The sequence below is a fragment of the Gopherus flavomarginatus genome, chromosome 1, assembly GCF_025201925.1.
Source record: "Gopherus flavomarginatus isolate rGopFla2 chromosome 1, rGopFla2.mat.asm, whole genome shotgun sequence".
In the NCBI taxonomy this organism is placed as follows: domain Eukaryota; kingdom Metazoa; phylum Chordata; order Testudines; family Testudinidae; genus Gopherus; species Gopherus flavomarginatus.
In genome coordinates this window covers 372,963,244-372,986,656 of record NC_066617.1, presented here as the reverse complement: position 1 = coordinate 372,986,656, position 23,413 = coordinate 372,963,244, and the positions used below count along the sequence as shown (strand labels likewise).

Genomic DNA, 23,413 nt, shown 5'->3' with positions numbered 1-23,413 from the left:
GCAGGCCCGATTTCAGGCACTGGTGGGGTCCCCCCCAACACACACACTTTTTGGGAGTATCCAATGCTTCTGTTTGGATGCTGAGTTGAGTCATTCAGGGTCTGTCTTTTCACAGCTGCTGAGCACCCACCACTCCAAGAGCAGAGAGTGGGAGCTGCGAGTGCTCAGCACCTCTTGAAATCTGGGCTGATTTGTGTCCCAGGGTGGGTGCTGCAGCAGGTCAACTCTGCGCCTTGGTAGAGGAACATGGGAACCACCAGACTGGATGAGAGCCGGGTCCATCAAGCCCAGTAGCCTGTCTTCAGCAGTGGCCAGCACCAGATGCTTCAGAAGAAGCTGTGAGAATCTCTCATGAGGGGATATGGGATAATCTTCCCCTCACACCCTGCATCCCATCCTTATCTCTAACAGAGATTGGCTAAAACCCTGAGCCATGGGGGTCACGCTCCCTTTGAAAATGTGTGTGGTCATTAGGTCTGGTAATTCTGGATATTTTTGATAGATAAATGTCCAATCGCTTTTTGAATCTTTCCAAAGTTTTGGCCTCAACAAAATCCTGCAGCAGCGAGTTCCACAGTTAGCTTATTTGTTTTGTGGGAAAGTATTTCCTTGTATTGGTTTTTATTTGCCACCTTTTACTTTCTTTGCATGTCCCTTGTTCTAGTGCTATGAGAGGAAGAGCAGCTCCAGATTTCCCCTCTCTCTACCACCTACCATCTTACATAAACACAGAGCGAGACAAGGTGGGGGAGGGGATAAATTTTATTGGACCAACTTCTGGTGGGGAGAGCGATATGCTTTTGAGCTACATGGAACAGTTTTTCAGCTCTGGGAAAGGTACAGATAGTTTAGTGTGAGTAGTTTGCACCTATTCAAAGGGACCATTCAAAGTGATAAGACCGACAGAAGTTGGTCCAGTGAAAGATATTCCCTCCCCCACCTTGTCTCTTTTATATCCTGGGACTGATGGAGCTACAGACACACACACACACATACAGGTTTTCAGGATGGTTGGACTAAGGGAAACTAAAGGCAGTCTGTGTAAAAATGACTATGATGGTTCTTTCGGCTCCCAGGACTGTGAGTCAGCCTGTTACCCCCTGACTTCAGGATCCAATTTTTCATGAGAACGTCCTCGCGCCAGGAGATGTCTCCTACTTGAAAGGATCCAGACGACTGGTCCCCACTTGGGGTTATCATGAAACAGTTGTTTGTCTCTGTTCATAGGCCGGGCAATCCTGTCTGTTGTACGGTTCCTTTATTTACCTCCAGGTGGTGTTGACTGAAGTTGTTCCTCATGGTTTTCCATTGATAATCTTGGGCTGGAGCAAGGCTGGAGAACTGAGCCTGGCATTACATCCCCAGCTAACCAAGGTGAGGTTACAACTCCCTCCTGGAAGGGAAATCACCTAGACACACTGCCCTGGTGACTAACTTCGACTCCAAGTCCATAAAGCTCGCTTGACAAATTACTAGCTTTCTGCACACACCTTACATGCTACTCTTTATGGGTCAATATTCCGTAATACTTGAGTGTTTTGTAGTGAGTTTGTCAAGCCTGAAACAAGACCTGTTTTCAAGGAACTCTTTGCTGGGGGCCTCAGTGTTACAAGGACCTTTCTAAATAATGAACAAAAGGAAAAATAATCAGAGCAAACATGTGAGAGTAGGAAAGGGTTAATTCTCTGCTGCTCTTCCCCACCTGAGCCAGGCACAGAGGCAGGTCCCTGGGGCTCCGTGCTGGCTCTGAGCTCCCCCTGGGATTACCAGGGCAGCAGTATAAATATCCCTGTACCTCAGCCCCGGTCAGTGCAGATTCCCTGCCGCCTGCAGCTCCCCGACCCGGTCACAGGCAGAGAGATTCCTCCTCCCCAGCCGGGGCCGGAGCCTGGTGAGTCGTTTGCATGGAATGAATCTGTGAAGGGGCAAATGGAAACATGAAACCTGGGAAATGTTTGAGCTGGGGTTGGAGAGAGTGGAGGTGCTTTACACTGACTGCAGGGGCAGAATGGGATCCAGGCTCTGAGATACACTCCTGTGACAGCACTGAGGTTGGGAGTTAGGAAGCGGTTGCCAGGTTACCCTGATCCACTCCCACGAGCGTCACTGGGGGTCTTGCTGTTGAACTCAGTGGGCTTTGGACTGGGCCATTCTTAGCTACGTGACTGTAGAATAAATCTCACTGGAAAACTACTCATGCCCTCTGGTACTCTGCACCCCAAATCCTGAGGCCTTCACTCAGGCAACACTTCCATTAACTCCATAAGAACATCAGGACTGGGTCAGGTCTGGTTGGTAGGAATCAGCTGGTTTCAAGGAGCTTAGCTGTGAATGTCAGAACTGCAGAACCCAGGAGCAGCCGATTATCAGGGCTGCTTAGATACCGATGTCCCACCTACTTAGGGTGACCTCCTCTCCCTATGCTGAATGCAGGACACCTGGTAAAATTGCTCCATGGCAATCAATCAGAACGATGCAGTGCAAATGTTCAAATTAACAACAAGTTGACTGAGCCCCTGTTAAAAACAACTAGGACATAGTTGTTTTCTTTGTAACTATCTTCTTCTCTTTAAGGCTTTAGGGTTCACACAGGGCGGGGTGACACACACAGCCCTAGCCGCCCTCACACACACACACACGAGGAGAGGTGACACACACACATTCCTGTTCACCTCTCTCACAAAAGCGGGGGTGACTAACCAACCGACCTGACCCTCTTTCTCTGGCACACTGTACCTTTCATGCCTGCCTGGACCCCGGGATGCATCTGCCTCTTCTGCTACCTTGCACCAAGTCTTTGCAAGGTAACATGTGGGGGCAAAGGAGGATGCAAGGTCACATACCACCCCTCCTGATTTCTGCCAGGGTTCACACCAGAATGTGTCCAGCAGCAGCCTTTCAGCACAGAGTGGGAGGGAAGAGTCGAGAGTTGCTTCCAGTTGCAGGGGAGTAGGGGGGACGGGGAAGGGATAAGAACATAAGAATGGCCGTTCTGGGTCAGAACAAAGGTCCATCCCAGCCCTGTACTCTGTCTACCAACAGTGGCCAATGCCAGGTGCCCCAGAAAGAATGAGCTGAACAGGGAATCAGCAAGTGATCCATCCCATGTCACCTAATCACAGCATCTGGCAAACAGAGGCTAAGGACGCTGTTCTTGGCTAACAGCCATCGATCATCCTCTCCTCCATGAATTTATCTAGTTCATTTTTGATCCCTGTTATAGTCTTGGCCTTCACAACATCCTCTGGCAAAGAGTTCTACAGGTTGACTGTGCATTGTGGGAAGAAATACTTCCTCTCTTTTGTTTTTAACCTGCTGCCTATTAATTCCCTAGTTTTTGTGTTCTAAGAAGGAGTAAATAACATTTCCTTACTTACTTTCTGCACACCCGTCCTGATTTTATAAACCTCTATTATATCCTCCCTTAGTCATCTCTCTTCCAAGCTGAAAAGTCCTAGTCTTCTTAAACTCTCCTTATATGGCAGCCATTCCATACCTGTAATCATTTTGTTGCTCTTTTTTTGAATCTTTTCCAATTCCAATATATCAATTTTTGACATGGGGTGACCACATCTGCACACAGTATTCAAGATGTGGGCGTGCCATGGACATATAAAGAGGCAATATGACATTTTCTGTATTGCTATCTATCCCTTTGTTAATGATTCCCAACATTCTGTTCACTTTTTTGACGGCCGTTACATACTGAGTGGATGTTTTCTGAGAACTATCCATAATGATGTCAAAATTGTTTCTTGAGTGATAACAGCAAATTTACACCCTATCATTTCCTATGTATAGTTGAGATTATGTTTTCCAACATGCATTACTTTGCATTTATCAATATTGAATTTCATCTGCCATTTTCTTCTCCAGTCACACAGTTTTGAGAGATCCTTCTGTAGCTCTTTGCACTCTGCCTGGACTTAACTATCTTGAGAAGTTTTGTATCATCTGCAAATTTTGCTACCTCACTGCTTATCCCTTTTTCCAAATCATATATGAATATCTTGAATAGGACTGGTCCCCGTACAGGTCCCTGGGGGACACCACTATTTACCTCTCTCCAGTCAGAAAACTGTCCATTTATTCCTACCCTTTGTTTCCTATCTTTTAACCAGTTATCAGTCCATGAGAGGGCCTTCCCTCTTATCCCATGACAGCTTACTTTGCTTAAGAGCCTTTGGTGAGAGACCTTGTCAAAGGCTTTCTGAAAATCTAAGTACACTCTATCCACTGGATCCCCTTTGTCCACATGCTTGTTGATCCCTTCAAAGAATTCTAGCAGATTGGAGAGGCATGATTTTCTTTAGAAAAAGCATGTTGACTCTTCCCAACAAATTATGTTCATCTCTGTGTCTGACAATTTTGTTCTTCGCTGTAATTTCAATCAGTTTGCCTGGGACTGAAGTCAGATTTACCAGCCTGTAATTGCCGGGATCACTTCTACAGCTCTTTTTAAAAAATTGGTGTCACATTAGCTGTCCTCCAGTCATTTGGTACAGAAGCTGATTTAATTGATAGGTTACAGACTATAGTTAGTAGTTCTACAATTTCACATTTGAGTTCCTTCAGATCTCTTGGGTGAATCCCATCTGGGCCTGTGACTTATTACTGTTTAGTTTATCAATTTGGTCCAAAACCTCCTGTAATGACACCTCAATCTAGGAGAGTTTCTCAGATTTATCATCTAAAATAAATGGTTCAGGTTTGGGAATCTCTCTCACATTCTCAGCTGTGAAGATTGCCTGGCTCGTGGATTTGCAGAGCACATCTTTTCTCTTCCCTGATGTTTCTCCCCACCCACCCACTGCAGGCCACCCAACGTATCCCAGCTGCCTCCTGTCCCCTGGCTACAGTGAGGGCAGGAAAGGGTTAAGCCCTGAGGCAGCATTGTGCACCAGGGCCCTGAGAAGCTGACTGCAGGGGCTTCAGCGATCCAGGATAGAGAGGTGGCTCAGCAGGGGAGGATGCCTAGGGGATGGATCAGACCAGACTCAGGGTGAGGGGTGGGGGATGAAGAGGGTGCTAAGCCCCTGCCCTGCTGTGCAGCCTGGATTTTTGTGGCATGAACAGGCTGGCAATTGCTTCCCCCTCCCCCCCTTCCACTCCAGAGCTTAGCTGAGGGGCGGAGAGGCTGCCCCTTGCCAGAGCTGTGTGGGGGCTTTGGCACATGCAGGTCTCAGCACCTAATGGCCAGTGCCCCAGGCCGGAGGGTCTGGGGCTTTCCTGGGGCACTGACCCAGCCAGAGGTAGTGGGGGAAGGAAGGGGCCGGCTGGCTAGTCTGCTGGTGAGCTGAATGCTCTGATGAGAGCCTGGTTCTCTGCTCCGAGCTGGGAGCAGGATGTGCCCCGCTGCGGGGGACATGGAGGAGCAGTGGGGCTGGGTGGGGGAGGGTGAAGGGACAAAGCATGAGGGGGAGCACGTAAAGGGCTGATGGGTGGGCAGCGGAGGTGACACGTAACCACTGCCTGGTGCCTGCCCGCACTTACCAACCACTGCAGCTCGCAGTGTGCAGCCAGTGACAATGGGAAATGGGACAGTGGGTTGGGGCCCTGTTTGCTGAGAGCCGGCATATGGGGTTGGCTCAGCTGAGGGAGCAGCGGGGTGCTAGGGGTCTGTATGCTGCATCTTTGCCCTGTCACCAGCCTTGCACCCCCACCTCCATCGTTGGACCTAGACTCCCCCACTCACCACTGGTAGGTGGCACCTGGGAAGCAGGGATCTGGCCAGCAGCAGGACCTGCCAGTACGGATGGGAGGAGAGAGAAAAAATACAAAACATTTTTCCTGTTTTTAGAAAAAGTTGGGACACCTGCAAGAGGGCTTAAATACGGGACTGTCCCTTTAAAAACGGGGCGCCTGGTCCCCCTACACCTACTGCAGCTGTAGTTCTCTGGAGCAGAGCTACCAGCTCGGATAGGCTTAAAATGCTGCGTTCGCACAGTTGCACCGCTGTGGTGAGTTAGTGGAGATGCTCTGTGCTGATGGGGGAGAGCTCCCCGGTAGTGTAGTTAATCCTCCTCCCCGCGAGGCTGTAGCTATGTCGACACAGGGGGTCAGGTTGGTGTTTCTATGTCACACACGGGTGAGGATTTTTCACAACCCTGAGCAATGCAGTTATCCCGATATATGTCTGTAGTGTGGACCAGAGCTTCACTGAGATTGTCCCACATATTTAGGACCAAACCCTGAAAAAAATTGCAACTTTACTCAGATGAGTATTTTCATAAAAGTCAATAGGAGTTTCTTGTGAATGAATTTACTCGTAGGCTTGAGTGTTGGTTGGGTCAAGGCCTCAGAGCCAGTAGGATCCAGCAGGAGGATTGTGAAGGAAAGAGGTTCTGCTCTCATCCTGTTACTAACTGGGAGTGACTCCTCAGTACTGAGTGTAAATCGGTGTAAGTTCCAGAAGAACCAGTCGTCTGGCTGCTTTAACTCACTTTCCAGTCACCGCTTGAGTCCTGGAACAACTCTAACTAATGTGTAGAGCAGAGATTCTGCTGTGGACAGCAACACCAGGAGAGTGTGTCCTGCTTCCCCTGGGGCCAGAATCATCCAAACCATCTTCCTTCTTCTGGAATGGAGATGTTATGACAGAGGGGCAGTACTTAACTTATTGTGGGTTACCGATGTGGTGAAATGTTCAGCTGTGTGTGTGTGTGTTCTCTCTGTGTCCTGTCCCAGCTCTGCGCAGACAGTTGGCACAGCAGACCTCGAGTGAACCACCGAATGACCACAAGAACCGTTTATGTACGAAGGCACCCAGCCAGGTTTATTGTCAATGAAGCACGGCACCAATATCCCTCAGACTGTACATGAACAGTAATACATGTATGCCCATTAGAATGAACCAGCTTAGTGAACAGTGGGACTTTCCATTCCTCCCTAGGCTACACAGAGACACTCCTTTTGAGGCTCCATTTCATACATCAATACAAACAAGTTACATACTGACACTCTAACATAGTTAATTCACACTCTCTGAAGTAGCTGGTTACCACCCATCACCTCGTACACTTGATCGTATCTTTAGGATGGGTCACCATGTTCCTGTTATCTGTAGAGAAAGAGTTGTATGGAAATGTTCTGGTATCACCCTTCTGAAATGTGTTTACCTGAGTGCTCTGTGCCCAGCACCTCTTAGAAATGTGTGGTTTTCAAATATCAGCCCTGTGCTTGCCAGATTCTGTGAGCAGGGCCTGCCTCTAGCTCACAGCCTAATTTTGCTTTATATCAACAAGGCTTTGACCGTTACTTTAGCTCAGGCCTCACACCTCATACTAGACCTCTGACACAAGGGCTTATGTCTCAGGCTCTCTTCCTACTACAGTTCTGCAGTATGAAAGTGTAATTGGATTTACGGTCCCACATGACAGGCAGTTGTCTCACAGTGAAGTTTTTGATGGTATCTCTGATTCTCTCAACAAATGCAGTCCAGTCCTAGCTGACACTCGAGTTCTCACTGATTTTCTCTTTTGCTGTTAGTTACAGGAAACTGAATAGAAGATCCATGTGATGGTAAATGATGCCAGCTGACAATCACACCGTTTTTTACCCTGTAACTTACATCCTGACTGGCATCCCAGGTACAGAGGAGTCTCATTTCTGGATCGCCATCCCCTTCTGTCTTATTTACACTGCGTCTCTTTTGGGAACTCTCTCCTACTATTCATCATATTAACAGAACAAAGGCTCCATGAGCCCATGTATCTGTTCGTGTCCATGCTGGCCGCTGCTGATCTGCTGTTATCTGCCACTACAGTGCCTAAGATACTGGCTGTATTCTGGTTTAGGGCGGGGGAAATTTCTTTTGCTGCCTGTCTGTCCCAGATGTTTTTCATACATGTCAGTTTTATTGCCGAGTCGGCCATCCTGCTGGCCATGGCGTTTGATCGGTACGTTGCCATCTGCAACCCCCTGAAATACACTGCAGTGCTAACCAAGTCTGTGATCGGGAAAATGGGGCTGGCAGTTGTCACAAGAAGTTTCTGTATCATTTTACCTCTCATCATTCTCATGAGGCAGCTGAAGTTCTGCAGAACCAACCTCCTGCCTCACACCTATTGTGAGCATATGATCATAGCCCGGCTGGCCTGCGACGACATCACAGTCCACGTCTGGTATGGCGTAGCTGTGGCTATTTTAGTAATTGGTTCAGATATTGTGCTCATTGCTGTATCATATGGGTTGATCCTCAGGTCCGTCTTCCTGCTCCCCTCCAAGGACGCCCGGCTCAAGGCTCTCCGCACCTGCGGCTCCCATGTCTGTGTCATACTGATGTTCTATGTGCCGGCTGTTTTCTCTTCTTTAGCACACCAGTTTGGGCACATCATCCCAGGTTATATTGTCAATCTATTGGCCAACCTCTATGTGCTCATTCCCCCCATGTTAAACCCCATCGTTTATGGGGTGACAACAAAAGAGATCCTTAAACGGGTGATCAATGTCTTTTATCGATGCTGGAGCAGAAGCTCGGTACCGAGCTAAAGGAGGAACACAAAATGCTTTGGGTCTTGGAAATTAAAGCCTGGTTTTCACTGGAACTCTAGGGGTGTTTTTACTATGTACTTACACTGTGTAAGCTCGAAAACTGGTCTCTCTCATCAACAGAATTTGGGTCCAATGAAAGCTCTTTACTCCACCACTTTGTCTCTCTAATATCCTGCGACTAACATGGTACAACAACACTGCACACTGCCACAGAAGGCAGCCAGACCAAGTGAGACTTGTTTTAAGTTGACGGTAAATAGCAAGACAAGAAAGAACAAAGGTAAACATCAGCATGAGAGAGAGCACAGTGTGTGCATCTCCTGTCTGACAAACTGCAGCTGAGCTGGACTCTTAATGGAAGCAGAAAGCAGCAGCTAAGGGAGCTATGCCATAGGCCAGTGGGAAGTGCACTGGGCTGCACATTGAAAGAGAGGGGCTCTAGTGTTGGTTCTTCCACCGACCTGCTGTGTCACCTTGGGTTAGTTTCTTTCCTTCTCAAACTCCAAAATCCTTCTCAGGGTCACAGCTTTGCTGGCCTTTGTCCCCCATTCCGTATCCAAGGCCTGCATCCCAAAGACCTTGTGTTTTGCTGCCTCATGGTACATATTGCATGGATTGGCCCAGCTTCCCTAGGTTGATCTCGCTCTCTTCCCTACACTCGTGGCTTCATAGGGGTGTCTGGGTGGGAGAGAGGCCAGGGGGTCATGTGGCCTTGTGCCTGGGCTAGAGGTTCATTTGCACATGATCTCTGGTCCCCCTGACTGTGGGAGAGATAGAGGGAGAATAGAATCGTATGTGTGCGATTAGCTGTTTCTTACCTCTTGCTAAAGGAATGTTTTGCCACCGAGGAGAACGTGCTGAGTCCTCCTGGGGCTTGGAGGCTTGTTTGACCTTCTGCTAACGTCACAAAACATCCAGCAGAAATACTGTGGAAATCTTTTTTCCTTTATTCTCGCCTTCCATTCCTGCAGCTGTTGAGAAGAAATGTCTCATAAGAACATAAGAACGGTATATACTGGGTCAGGCCAAAGGTCCAGCTAGCCCAGTGTCCTGTTTTCTGACAGTGGCCAGTGCCAGGTGCTTAGGTGGGGTGAACAGAACAGGACAAACATCAAGTGATCCATCCCCTCTCAGCCCATCCTGGTTTCTGGTGGTCAGAGGTTTTGTGACACCAGCAGCAAGGGCTTGCATCCCCAACCATCTTGGCTTATTGCCATTGATGGACCTATCCCCCATTAACTTATCTAATTCTTTTTTTAATCCTTTACCATCACAACATCCCCTGGCAATGAATTCCACAGGTTAACTCTTTGCTTCATGAATAAAAATTACTTTCCCTTGTTTTTATTAAATATACTGCTTCTTTACTTTGTCAGGTAACCCTTGGCTTTTGCATTGCGTACATAGGTAAATAACATGATTTTATAGACCTCTGTCATATCCCCCTTTAGTTGTCTCTTTTCTAAGCTGAACAATCCAAGTCCTTTTAGTCTCTCCTCACATGGAAACCATTCTATACCCTTAATCATTTTTCTTGCCGTTCTCTGAATCTTTACAAGTTACACAATATCTTTTTTGAGATGAGGCTACTACAACTGGACACACTATTGAAGATGTGGGTGTACCATGGATTTATACACTGGCAATATGATATTTTCTCTCCATTTTCTAATGATTCTTAACAGCCTATTAGCCTTTTTGACCACACTGTGCCTCGAGCAGAAGTTTTCAGAGAACTGTCCACAGTAGCTCTACGATCTCTTTATTGAGTGGCAATAGCTAATTTAGACCCCATCCTTATATATGGGAAGTTAGGATTATTTTTTTCCAGTGCGCATCATTTTGCACGTATCAGTGCTGAATTTCACCTGCCATTTTGTTGCCCAGTCATCCAGTTTTGTGAGATCCCTTTGTAACTTTTCTCAGTCAACTTTGGATTTAACTATCTTGAATAATTTTGTATCCTTGCAAACTGTGCTACTTCACTGTTCACTCCCTTTTCCAGATCATTAAGGAATGTGTTGAACAGCACTGGTCCCAGTACAGATCCATGGGGGGACCCTGCTGTTTACCTTACTCTCTTGTTTATTCCTACGCTTTGTTTCGAAGATTAGGGTTGGAAGGGACCTCAGGAGGTCATCTAATCCAATGACCTGCTCAAAGCAGGACCAACCTCAACTAAATCATCCCAGCCAGAGCTTTGTCAAGACAAGTCTTAAAAACCTCTAAGGATAGCGATTTTACCACCTCCACAGGTAACCCATTCCAGTGCTTCACCACCCTCCTAGTGAAATAGTTTTTCCTAATATACAACCTAGACCTCTCCCACTGCAACTTGAGACCATTGCTCCTTGTTCTCTCATCTGTCATCACTGAGAACAGCTGAGCTCCATCCTCTTTGGAACCCCCTTTCAGAAAACTGAAGGCTGCTATCAAATCCCCCCTCATTCTTCTCTTCTGCAAACAAAACAAGCCCAGTTCCCTTAGCTTCTCCTCGTAAATCATGTGGCCCAGCCCCCTAATCATTTCTCTTGCTCTCTACTAGACTCTATCCAATTTGCCCACATCTGTTCTGTAGTGGGGGGCCCAAAATTGGACCCATTACTCCAGATGTGTTCTTTCCAGTGCCGAATAGAGGAGAATAATCACTTCCCTCTATCTGCTAGCAATGCTTCTACGAATGCAGTCCAATGTGCTGTTATCCTTTTGGAAACAAGGGCGCACTGCGGACTCATATCCAGCTTCTCATCCACTGTAATCCCTAGATCCTTTTTTGCAGAACTGCCACTTAGCCAGTCAGTCCCGAACTTGTAGTAATGCCTGGGATTCTTCCATTCTAAGGAAAGGACTGTGCACTTGTCCGTGTTGAACCTCATCAGATTTCTTTTGGCTCAATCCTCTAATTTGTCTAGGTCACTCTGGACCCTACCTCTACCCTCCACCGTTTCTGCCTCTCCCCCCAGCTTAATGCTATCTGCAAACTTGCTGAGGGTGCAATCCATTCCATCATCCAGATCATTAATGAAAATGTTGAACAAAACTGGCCCCAGGACAGACCCCTTGGGCACGGGAGACCATATCAAAAGCTTTTCTAAAGTCAAGATATCTAGAGCCACTAACCGTCACCTACAGCCCCCAACTAAAACCCTCCAGCGCATCATCAAGGATCTGCAACCTGTCCTGAAGGACGATCCCTTAATCTCACAGACCTTGGGAGACAGGCCAGTCCTCACTTACAGACAGCCCCCGAACCTGAAGCAAATACTCACCAGCAACTACACCCCACAGAACAAAAACACGAATCCAGGAACCAAACCCTGCAAGAAACCCCGGTGCCAACTCTGTCTGCATATCTATTCAAGGGACACCATCATAGTACCTAACCACATCAGCCACAACATCAGGGGCTCATTCACCTGCACATCTACCAATGTGATACGTGCCATCAAGTTCCAGCAATGCCCCTCTGCCATGTACATTGGACAAATCGGACAGCCTCTACGCAAAAGAATAAATGGACACAAATCTGACCTCAGGAATTACAACATTCAAAAACGTAGAAGAATACTTCAACCTCCCTGGTCATTCAATAATGGACTTAGAAGTAGCAATTCTTCAATAAAAAATCTTCAAAAACAGACTGTAACTTGAAACTGCAGAACTGGAATTAATTTGCAAACCGGACACCATCAGATTAGATCTGAATAAAGACTGGGAGTGGATTGTGTGACGTTTCAATCTATGTGATGTTATGAAAGTATGCTGATGAGTGTGAATATAATGTAACTAAAACATGCTTCATGCAAAAGGTCTCTTGTAAGGTATCATTACAAAGCGTATAATCTACTGAGCTGGTCATCCTATTTGAATAAATGTATCACTCTTGTATCTGAAACTAGAAATATGAAATATAACTCTGAGGTCTTATTGTAGTTATGCAAAGTGTGGGCCATTAATGTTGATTTGGAATCTTAATGTCTCCCATTAATCAGGACAATTGACTGTAAAGATGGCTCTGTTTTACTTGTAAGTCTTTCTATATACTGGGGGCTGGCAAGTGGGTAATGACGTCTTAAAGTGATATGTGATCATGTCACCTGAACTGGAATCCATCTTTAACCTGATGTTTCTCCACTGAGAAGGAGCAAGTGGGAACCCAGAGAGAGGCAAAAGGATTCCCGCCTTATGCAAAAGATGTTTAAGTGGGTGGAACAGAATAAAAGAGGCGTCAATCATGAGGAATCCCCTAGCTACCACCAGAGTTGGAACAAGAGCTGCACCAGGGGAAAGGATTGTGCCTAGACTAGGAAGGTGTCTAGTCTGTGACAGAAGCTTACTGAAACATCTCTGAGGGTGAGATTTTATCTCTATTCATTTTTCTTACTGCATTAGGTTTAGACTTGTGTGTTTTATTTTATTTTGCTTGGTAATTCAATTTGTTCTGTCTGTTACTACTTGGAACCACTTAAATCCTACTTTCTGTATTTAATAAAATCACTTTTTACTTATTAATTAACCCAGAGTATTTATTAATACCTGTGGGGGGTGCAAACAGCTTTGCATATCTCTCTATCAGTGTTATAGAGGGCGAACAATTGATGAGTTTACCCTGTTTAAGCTTTATACAGGGTAAAATGGATTTATTTGGGGTTTGAGCATCTGAGCGTTAAAGATAGGAACACTTCTTAACCTGATTTCAATTAAGCCTACAGCTATTAGGGGATATGGGTCAGACCTGGGACGAGGTTTGCTGCACACTAGCGGGTCTGGCTCAAACCAGGCAGGGCACTGAAGTCCCAATATGGGAAGACAGGGAAGGCAGAGGCAGAAGTAATCTTGAGACATTAGTTGGCAGCCCCAAGGGAGTATCTGTGATCCAACCCGTCACAGATGGATCATTTCAAAACTTAATTTTGCCTTACTAATTTTCCCCTACAGTTACTCTTACTTTCTTGTCAACTGTTTGAAATGGGCCACCCTCATTACCACTTCAAAAGTGATTTTCCCTCCCTTGGTATTCTGCTGATAATTAAATTGTCTTGTTAGTCTGATCCCCCACCTGGTAAGCCAACTCTCATCTTTTCATGTACTATGTATAAATATATCTGCTTTTGTGTTTTCCACTCCATGCATCTGATGAAGTGGATTCTAGCCCACGAAAGCTTATGCCCAAATAAAGGAGTTAGTCTCTAAGGTGGCACAAGGACTCCTTGTTGTTTCTGCTGATACAGACTAACACGACTGCCACTCTGAAAGATATATCTCATCCACCACTTTCCCCAAATCCACAGAGCCAGTTATCTCATCATAGAAGGCAATCAGGTTGGTCAGGCATGACTTGCCCTTGGTGAATCCATGTTGACTATTCCTGATCACCTTCCTCTCCTCCCAGTGTTTCAAAATGGATTCCTTGAGGACCTGCTCCATGATTTTTCCAGGGACTGAGGTGAGGCTGTAGTTCCCCAGATTTTCCTTCTTCCTTTTTTTAAAGATGGGCACTACATTAGCCTTTTTCCAATTGTCCTGGACATCCCTCAATTGATGTGTGCATCTCAGTGAACTGTAAGTTCACAACCTGTTTAATTTTCTACATTTTTCCAGTAGCTTCTGTTTTGTAACCCGAACCCGAACCCTACCCCTACCCCGACGGAGGTTTGTACCTCAATGAACTGGAAGTTCACAACCTGTTTAGTTTTCCCCATTTTTCCAGTAGCTTCTGGTGTATGTGGGGGGGTCCCTCTGGCTCAGGGAGGAAGGAGGGAGGCAGAGAGTTAGTTACAGACCCTGTAACACACCAACTCTAGGTTAGTTGCCTCTTGCTCCCACTGTACATCACTGAAGAACAAAAGAAAAGGATCCTTCCTTTCTCCCCTGGCCAGTCCTGTAACCCCAGGGAGAAGTATCTGCCTGGCAGGGAGATGTAGACCCTGAATGACATCTGTGATGGGATAGCCGGGACCGCTGTGCCCCCTGTGCCTCACAATGCTTTGCTAGTGACCAGCAGAAAACCCCTCCCGGTGCTGTTATCACTCAGCACAACAGCATGTGGAACCCCACAGCCTGCTAGATTGCATGACTGTTCACAGAGCCACTCATGCATCACACAGGGAAAGGCACCAGAGCCAAGACCCCCACATCTCCCAGCACTGTACATCAGGAATGTACAGTCTTGAGCAGTGCAAATGTATTGTTTCACCACTTCATCAATGGAAAGTGGAACGTTTTGCTACACACTTCATACAAACAGTAAAACAAATGCATTGACCATAAATGATAGTTTTAAGTAATATTAAGTGATAGGCAAACAGTCCGATTAGTTACTAAAATAAAAGAAAATATAAGAACACCATCTAAACTCTCAACCCTGTTAGACTGGGCAACGTCTAGATTAAGCAGTTTTTTCTCACCCCACTGGATATTGCAGTTCATAATAGACAGATGATAGAATCACAGAATCATAGAATCTCAGGGTTGGAAGGGACCTCAGGAGGTTCTTGTCCAATCCCCTGCTCAAAGCAGGACCAGTTCCAACTGAATCATCCCAGACAGGGCTCTGTCAAGGCTTTTTAAAAACCTCTAAGGAAGGAGTTTCCACCACCTCCCTAGGGAACCCATTCCAGTGCTTCACCGCCCTCCTAGTGAAATAGTGTTTCCTAATATCCAACCTAGACCTCCCCCACTGCAACTTGAGACCATTGCTTCTTGTTCTGTCACCTGTCACCACTGAGAACAGCCTAGATCCATCCATCCGAGGAATGGAAAACTTGTCTTATGAAAGGAGACTCAAAGAGCTTGGCTTGTTTAGCCTAACCAAAAGAAGGCTGAGGGGGGATATGCTTGCTCTTTATAAAGATATCAGAGGGATTAATATTAGGGAGGGAGAGGAATTATTTAAGCTTTGTACCAATGTAGACACAAGATCAAATGGGTATAAATTGGACACTAGGAAGTTTAGACTTGAAATTAGATCAAAGTTTCTAACCATTAGAGGAGTGAAGTTCTGGAACAGCCTTCCAAGGGGAGTAGTGGGGGCAAAAGACATATCTGGCTTTAAGACTAAGCTTGATAAGTTTATGGAAGGGATGGTATGATGAGATAGCTTAATTCTGGCAATTGATCTTTGATTATCAGCAGGTAAGTATGCTCAGTGGTCTGTGATGGGATGTTAGATGGGTTGGGATCTGAGTTACTGCAGAGAATTCTTTCCTGGGTGCTGGCTGGTGAGTCTTGCCCACATGCTCAGGGTTTAGCTGATCGCCATATTTGGGGTCGGGAAGGAATTTTCCTCTGGGGCAGATTGGCAGAGGCCCTGGAGGTTTTTCGCCTTCCTCTTCAGCGTGAGACACGGGTCACTTGCTGGTGGATTCTCTGCAGCTTGAGGTCTTCAAACCACAATTTGAAGACTTTAATAACTCAGACATAGGTTAGGGGTTTGTTATAGAAGTAGATGGGTAGGATTCTGTGGCCTGCTTTGTGCAGAAGGTCAGACTAGATGATCATATTGGTCCCTTCTGACCCTAAATTCTATGAGTCTATGAGTTTTTGGAATCTCCTCTCAGATGGTTGAAAGCAGCTATCAAATGCCACCTCATTCTTCTCTTCTGCAGACTAAATAATCCCAGTTCCCTCAGCCTCTCCTCATAAATCATGTGCTCCATCTTCCTAATAATTTTTGTTGCCCTCTGCTGGACTCTCCAACTTTTCCACATCCTTCTTGTAGTGTGGGGCCCAAAACTGGACACAGTACTCCAGATGAGGCCTCTCCAGTGTCGAATAGAGGGGAATGATCAAGTCCCTCCATTTGTTGGCAATTCTAATACTTATGCAGCCCACCCTTGAAAAGGATTTCACCCTTGAATCCTGGGCCAGTCCCTTCATTCTTCTTAGTCTCCTTGTTTCTTGCAGCGTAGGTGGTGGCAGGAGAAATGCTAAGTGTGGGGCCCCTGTGTCCTGTTTTATACCCTCAGTCCCATGTGCCTGGAGAGCACCAGTCCAGGCATGTTTGGAGGCATTGCTGAGTCACTGGGAAAGGTTTAGCAGTTCCCCTGGTGTGGCCTCATGCAGGTGAGTCATTGAATTGTAGCTCCCTTGCTGGACAATGGCTGTTGACAGGCTGTTTGACACCCCACCTGAGCACTGGTTACTTTCCTTGTTGTTGTCTCGGAGAGGTAACATCTGGCTGATCCCGCAACTTACAGCATGTTTTAGAGATGACCAGACAACACAATTCTTGTACCTTCATATGCACAAAAGATCTATATATTTAGCTAGAATAGTGGCTTTCAGCAGTTCATTACCTTTCCCTTGATAGCTCACATTGCGTGATTTTTACGGAAGATCACAATTAATTATAACTGAGGAATATGGGGGTTGCAGAATGCTCTCTTAAGGTATAAAATGCTGCAAAATCCACACAGGCTTTGAATCAGGACTGTGACTCAGGACATCTGGGGTTTATCCCCAAGCTCTGCCAAGGGTCTGCTGGAGAACCTTGCTCCACCACTCATAGATCTGTGATCACAGCAGCAAGAACAATACTAAAACTATCACCACAGTGAAACAAACCCGGCCCCTCCTGCACTCCGGCTCTCCTAAGCCCTCCCTGAGCCTCACGAAGCCTGGCTGACAGCGGAGAGAACACCATCGCCTGCCCAGTCATCGCCGCCAACCCCCACATCATCGAGTCACGGTGAAAACCCCCAAGGTGAAGGAGGAGTTTGTGGGGAAGCCAAAGGGCCCTGCACCCCAACTCCACAGTCAGCTGTCACTCTCAGCCAGTGTGTAAAACAGAAGGTTTATTTGTCGAAGGAACAGAGTGTAGAACAGAGCTTGTTAGCACACAAATCAGTGACTTTCAGCAAAGTCCATCTTGGGAGGACTCCAGGCCAGACTCCTCTCCCTCCAAGTCTGCCCCAACAGATTGCCCAGCTTCCAGTGGCCTGACTTGCAACACACCCGTTGCTCCTCCTCCTGGTCTTTGTCTCATTTCCTGGGCAAAGTGTCACCCAGTTGCATCCCACTCCTGCGTCTCAGGTGACAAAGAGCACCAGCTATTGCTTATGAGCAGGCAGCTAGAGCCACCTCACCAGGTCCCAAGGGCCTCAGCAAAAGTCTCACATCCTTATTCCCACCACGTAGGCATTGGTGCAGCACACAGGGAAACTGAGGCACACACAGTATTCATGCAAAACTGTCAGACTCAAATAGGCTCACGTACAACATAATAAGGAGGAAAAAACAACATTGTTAGAGCTGAGTTTTAGCACCTAAGGGCCCTGTAAACCAAACCAAAAGACCTGCGGTCCCTGACGCCCAGACAGTAATGGATGCAGAGTCAAACAGGCCCATGGCAACCTTCTCTCCTGGCGCCCTTTACTATTGCCACCAATCAAGTCTGCGCTGAGAAGAGAAATTCTCTGCCTCCGCCCTTCACTGACAGAAGCAATCAGGACAGTCTATCTGGTGGCTCTGGTCAGCACCTGTGACTTGGCTTTTAAAAATCTGGACGGTGGTGCAGCGGGGTTAAGGCAGGCTCCCTGCCTACCCTGGCTCTGAGGGGCTTCCATGTCTGGCAACAGGCGGGGGGTAGCCAGGGGGCTCCCCGCATTCTCCTGACCCCAAGTGCCAGCCCCACAACTACCTTTGGCCGGGAATCGTTGGCTCCTCTGGACTGGGACAGCACGCACCATGCAGCGTCTCCTGGCTGTGCCTCTGCCTAGGAGCCAGAGGGATATGCAGGACACTTCCAGGGGCCGTCTGAGGTAAGTGCTGCCTGCACCCCAAAACTTGTCCTGCAGCCCAGCCCCCTACCTCAGTCCAGACACCCCTCCTATACTCCAAACCCTTCATTCTTGGCCCCTCCCCGGATCCTGCACTCTCAGCCAGAGCCCTCACCTCCTCCTGCACCTTCAAGCCCCTGAGCGAGTGAGCAAAGGCGGGGGAGAGTGAGCGAGGGAGGGAGCAGGGTTGGATGGAGCAGGGGGCAGGACCTTGGATAAGGGGAGGGGCAAGGCAAAAGTGTTCAGTTCTCTGCAGTCAGAAAGTTGGCATCCCTATCTGCCACTCCTGTTTGGATGCTGAGCTTGTGTCATCCAGGGTCTGGTTTTTCACAGCTGCTGAGCACCTGCCACTCCAGTGGCAGAGAGTGGGAGCTGTGAGAGATCAGCACCTCTTGAAATCTTGGCTGAGGTGTGTCTCAGGTTGGGGGCTAGAGAAAAGAGGCCTCCCAATTCAGCAGCTCACTTTTGGATAGTGCCAGCTCCATTTTTGGTTTAATGTCAATGCTCACCGAACACAGGGGCTGTGCAGTAGGTCAGCTTTGCACCTTGGTGGAGGAACATGGGAACCACCAGATTGGATGAGAGTCGGGTCCATTGAGCCCAGTAGCCTGTCTCCAGCAGTGACCAGCACCAGATGCTTCAGAAGAAGCTGTGAGAATCCCTCATGAGTGGATATGGGATGGGATAATCTTCCTCTCACACCCTGCATCCTATAGATTCATAGATTCTACTACTGGAAGGGACCTCGAGAGGTCATCGAGTCCAGTCCCCTGCCCTCATGGCAGGACCAAATACTGTCTAGACCATCCCTGATAGACATTTATCTAACCTACTCTTAAATAGCTCCAGAGATGGAGATTCCACAACCTCCTTAGGTAATTTTTACCAGTGTTTAATCACCCCAATAATTAGGAACATTTTCCTAATGTCCAACCTAAATCTCCCTTGCCGCAGTTTAAGCCCATTGCTTCATGTTCTATCCTTAGAGGCTAAGGTGAACAAGTTTTCTCCCTCCTCCTTATAACACCCTTTTAGATACCTGAAAACTGCTATCATGTCTCCTCTCAGTCTTCTCTTTTCCAAACTAAACAAGCCCCATTCTTTCAGCCTTCCTTCATAGGTCATGTTCTCTAAACATTTAATCATTCTTTTTGCTCTTCTCTGGATCCTCTCCAATCTTTTCCACATCTTTCTTGAAATGCAGTGCCCAGAACGAGATACAATACTCCAGCTGAGGCCTTACCCGCACAGAGTAGAGTGGAAAAATAACTTATCGTGTCTTGCTCACAAGACTGTACCTCTAACAGAAATTATCTTAAACCCAGAGCCAAGGGGTCATCTCCCTTCTAAAACATTTGTGGTCATTAACTCTGGTAACCATGGGGGCTTTTGATACCCAGAAAAATGCCGAATCCCTTTTTGAATCTTGCTAAGGTCTTGACCTCAACAAAATCCTGCAGCAGTGAGTTCCACAGTCTAATTACTTGTTTTGTGGGAGAGTATTTCCTTGTTTTTATTTACCATCTTTCACTGCCTTGCATGACCATTGTTCTAGTGTTGTGAGAGGAAGAAAAGCTCCTGATTTCCCCTCTCTCTGTCACTTACTGACTTACATATACACAGAGAAAGAGACAAGTTGGGGACAAGATATCTTTTATTGGACCAACTATGGGTAGATAAAGTGACAAACTTTCGAGCTATATGGAGCAGTTCGTCAGGTGTGGGAAAGGCACTGAGGGTGTCCCAGCTATAATAAGGTGGTACGGATAGTTTAGTGTGTGTAGTTTGCACCTATTCTAAGAGACCATTCAAGGTGAACAGGCAGAAGTTGGTCCAGTGAAAGATATTCCCTCCCCACCTTGTCTTTCTAATATCCTGGGACTGATAGAGCTACAACGACATGACACGCACACACACATACAGGTTTTCAGGATGGTAGGACTAAGTGAGACTAAAGGCAGACTGGGTAAAAACGAGTGTGATGGTTCTCACGGCTCCCTGTTACCCCCTGATTCAGCAATGGGATACTGTCCTCAACAGCCCTGTCTTTGCCTTGCATGGAAACAAAGGGGGCAACCCCATCTCTGAACCCCTGTGAATTGATCCCCTGTGATATCCTGCCCCTGACACTGGCTACTCGCAGACATTCAGATTCTCTGCCCCGAAAGGAGCAGCATATCCCAGTTTACCAATTGCAACATAAATCACCACTCCTGTATAACATACGGTGCTTGTGAGCAGGTTTAATAAAACAGACGTCAGTTTATTTAAGAAGAAAGGAGAGTTAACTAGAAACGAGAGAGTCAGGGAAACAAATGGTTCCAATAGAACATCTCAAAATGAGAACTTGGGTCAATAGAACCCTTTCCTAGGTAATAAATTAGGTTCCACCCCACACCAGTTTACTCTGTTGCAGAGCTGGCTGGATTCACAAAAACCAGGAACCTCATGAGAACTTCCCTGCACCACAAGATGGCTCCTCAGTGAGAGGATCCAGAGGGCCTCTCCCCACTCTGTGTTACCCTGAAACAGACTTTTGTTTCTGTTCACAGGCAGGGCAATCCTGTCTGTTGTCATGTTCCTTCATTTAACTCTATGTGGTGTTTATTGTTTGCAGTTGACTCTGATGGTTTTCTATTGATCATCCTGGGATGGAGCAAGGCTGGAGATAAGAGCCTGGCATTACATCCCCGGCTAACTAGCATGGGGTGACAACACCCTCCTGGAATGACCATCACCAAGACACACTGCCCTGGTGACTAACTTCTACTCCAAGTCCATAAAGCTCACTGTCAATAGCAATATGTTATTCCTTAACTATTGCCCAGACATGCCTTTTGCAATGATTATGAAGCTTGAGAAGTTACAAGCTTTCTGCACACACCTTACATGCTACTCTTTATGGGTAAATATTCCATAGGACTTGTGCGTGGTGTCGTGAGTGTGTTAGGCCTGAGATATGAGCTGTTCACAAAGAACAGGGGATTCTTTGCCAGGGGCATCAGTGTCAGAAGGACTTTTCTAAATAACGTACAAAGGGAGAAATGATCAGATCAAATAAGTGAGAGGCGGAAAGGGTTAATTCCCTGCTGCTCTTCCCCACCTGAGCCAGGCACAGAGGCAGGTCCCTGGGGCTCCGTGCTGGCTCTGAGTCCCTCCTGGGATTCCCAGGGCAGCAGTATAAATATCCCTGTACCTCAGCCCCAGTCAGTGCAGATTCCCTGCCGCCTGCAGCTCCCCGACCCGGTCACAGGCAGAGATTCCTCCTCCCCAGCTGAGGCCGGAGCCTGGTGAGTCGTTTGCATGGAATGAATCTGTGAAGGGGCGAATGGAAACATGAAACCTAGGAAATGTTGAGCTGGGGTTGGCTAGAATGAGGGTGCGTATCTCTGACTGCAGGGGTAGGACAGGAGCCGGGGCTCTGAGGTACGCTCCTGTGACTGCGCTGAGGTTGGGTGTTGGGAAGAGGTCACCGGGTTACCCTGATCCACTACCAGAGGAGTCACTGGGGGTCTTGCTGGTGCACTCAGTGGGCTCTGGACTGGGACATTCTTGGTTACGTTACTGTTCAGAGGAAATCTCATTGAAAATATACTCAGGCCCTGTAATATTCTACACCCCAAATCCTGAGGTCTTCACTCAGGCAACACTTCCATTAACTCTATAAGGACCCCAGGACTGGGTCCATTCCGGCTGCCAGAAATTAGCTGGTTTCAGGGAGCTTAGTGGTGAATGTCTGAACTGAAGAACACACAAGCAATGAATTATAAGGGCTGTTTTGATAACCAATGTTCCTCTTGCTGAGGGTGATCACATCTCCCTATGCTGAATACGGGACACCTGGCAAAATTACTCGTATTCAAGCAGGTTGAACAGCAATGAATCAGAACTGTGCAGTACGAACTTTCAAATTAACATCAAATAAATTGAATTCCCATTAAAAAAAGTACAACACAGAGAGGGGTGACACACACTCTCCTACCCCCTCCAGACACAGGGAGAAGTGATACACACACACTCCTGTACATTTCTCTCATACAGGGAGGGGGGGTGACCGACCCACCTACCTGACCCTCCCTGTCTGCGTGCTCTGCCCTCCATGCCTGGCTGGTCCCCTGGGATGGACCTGCCTCTCCTGGTACCTTGCGAGTGTCTTCCTGAGGCAACCTGTGGGGGGCCCGGAAGATCAGATATATACCCCCCCCAGCAGATTTCTCTCAGGTTACAAACCAGAATCTAGTCAGCGGCAGCCTTTTGGCACAGAGTAGGAGGGAAGGGAGGGGAGCTGCCTCCAGCCACAGGGGAGAGGAAGGGATAAGAACATAAGAAAGGCTACGCTGGGTCAGACCAAAGGTCCACCTAGCCCAGTATCCTGTCTGTCGACAGCGATCAGTGCCAGGTGCAGAACAGGTTATCATTAAGTGATCCATTCCCCGTAGCCCATTCTCAGCTTCTAGCAAACAGGCTAGGGACACCATCCCTGCCCATCCTGGCTAACAGCCACTGATGGACCTATCCTCCGTGATCTTCTTTAGTTCTTTTTTGAACCCTGCTATCGTCTTGGCCTTCACAACAGCCTCTGGCAAAGAGTTCCACAGGCTGACTGTGCGTTGTGGGAAGAAATACTTCCTTGTGTTTGTTATAAACCTGCTGTCTATTAATTTCATTTAGTGACCCCTAGTTCTTGTGTTATGAGAAGTAGTAAATAACACTTCCTTATTCACTTTCTCCACACCAGTCATGCTTTTATAGATCTCCATCATTTCCCCACTTAGTCATCTCTCTTCCAAGCTGAAAAGTCCCAGTCTTATCAATTTCTCCTCATATGGAAGCCATCCCTTACCCTTACTCAATTTTGTTGCCATTTCCTGTACCTTTTCCATTTCCAATATATCATTTTTTGATATGGGGCGAGCACATCCACACAAAGTATTCAAGTTGTCGGTGTGCCATGGATTTATATAGAGGCAATATGGTATTTTCTGTCTTATTATCTATCCCTTTCTTAATTGTTCCAAACATTCTGTTCACATTTTTGGCTGCCATTGTACATTGAATGGACATTTTCAGAGAACTATCCATAATGACTCCAAGATCCCTCTCTTGAATGGAAACAGCTCATTTAGACCCCATCACTTTAT

The 23,413-nt window shown here is 47.0% G+C and overlaps 1 pseudogene; it reads left to right on the top strand.

The window, feature by feature from the left end:
* The first annotated feature begins 7,525 nt into the window (after positions 1 to 7,525).
* Positions 7,526 to 8,490, top strand: LOC127047929 (olfactory receptor 52B2-like; annotated as a pseudogene).
* Positions 8,491 to 23,413: the final 14,923 nt, after the last annotated feature.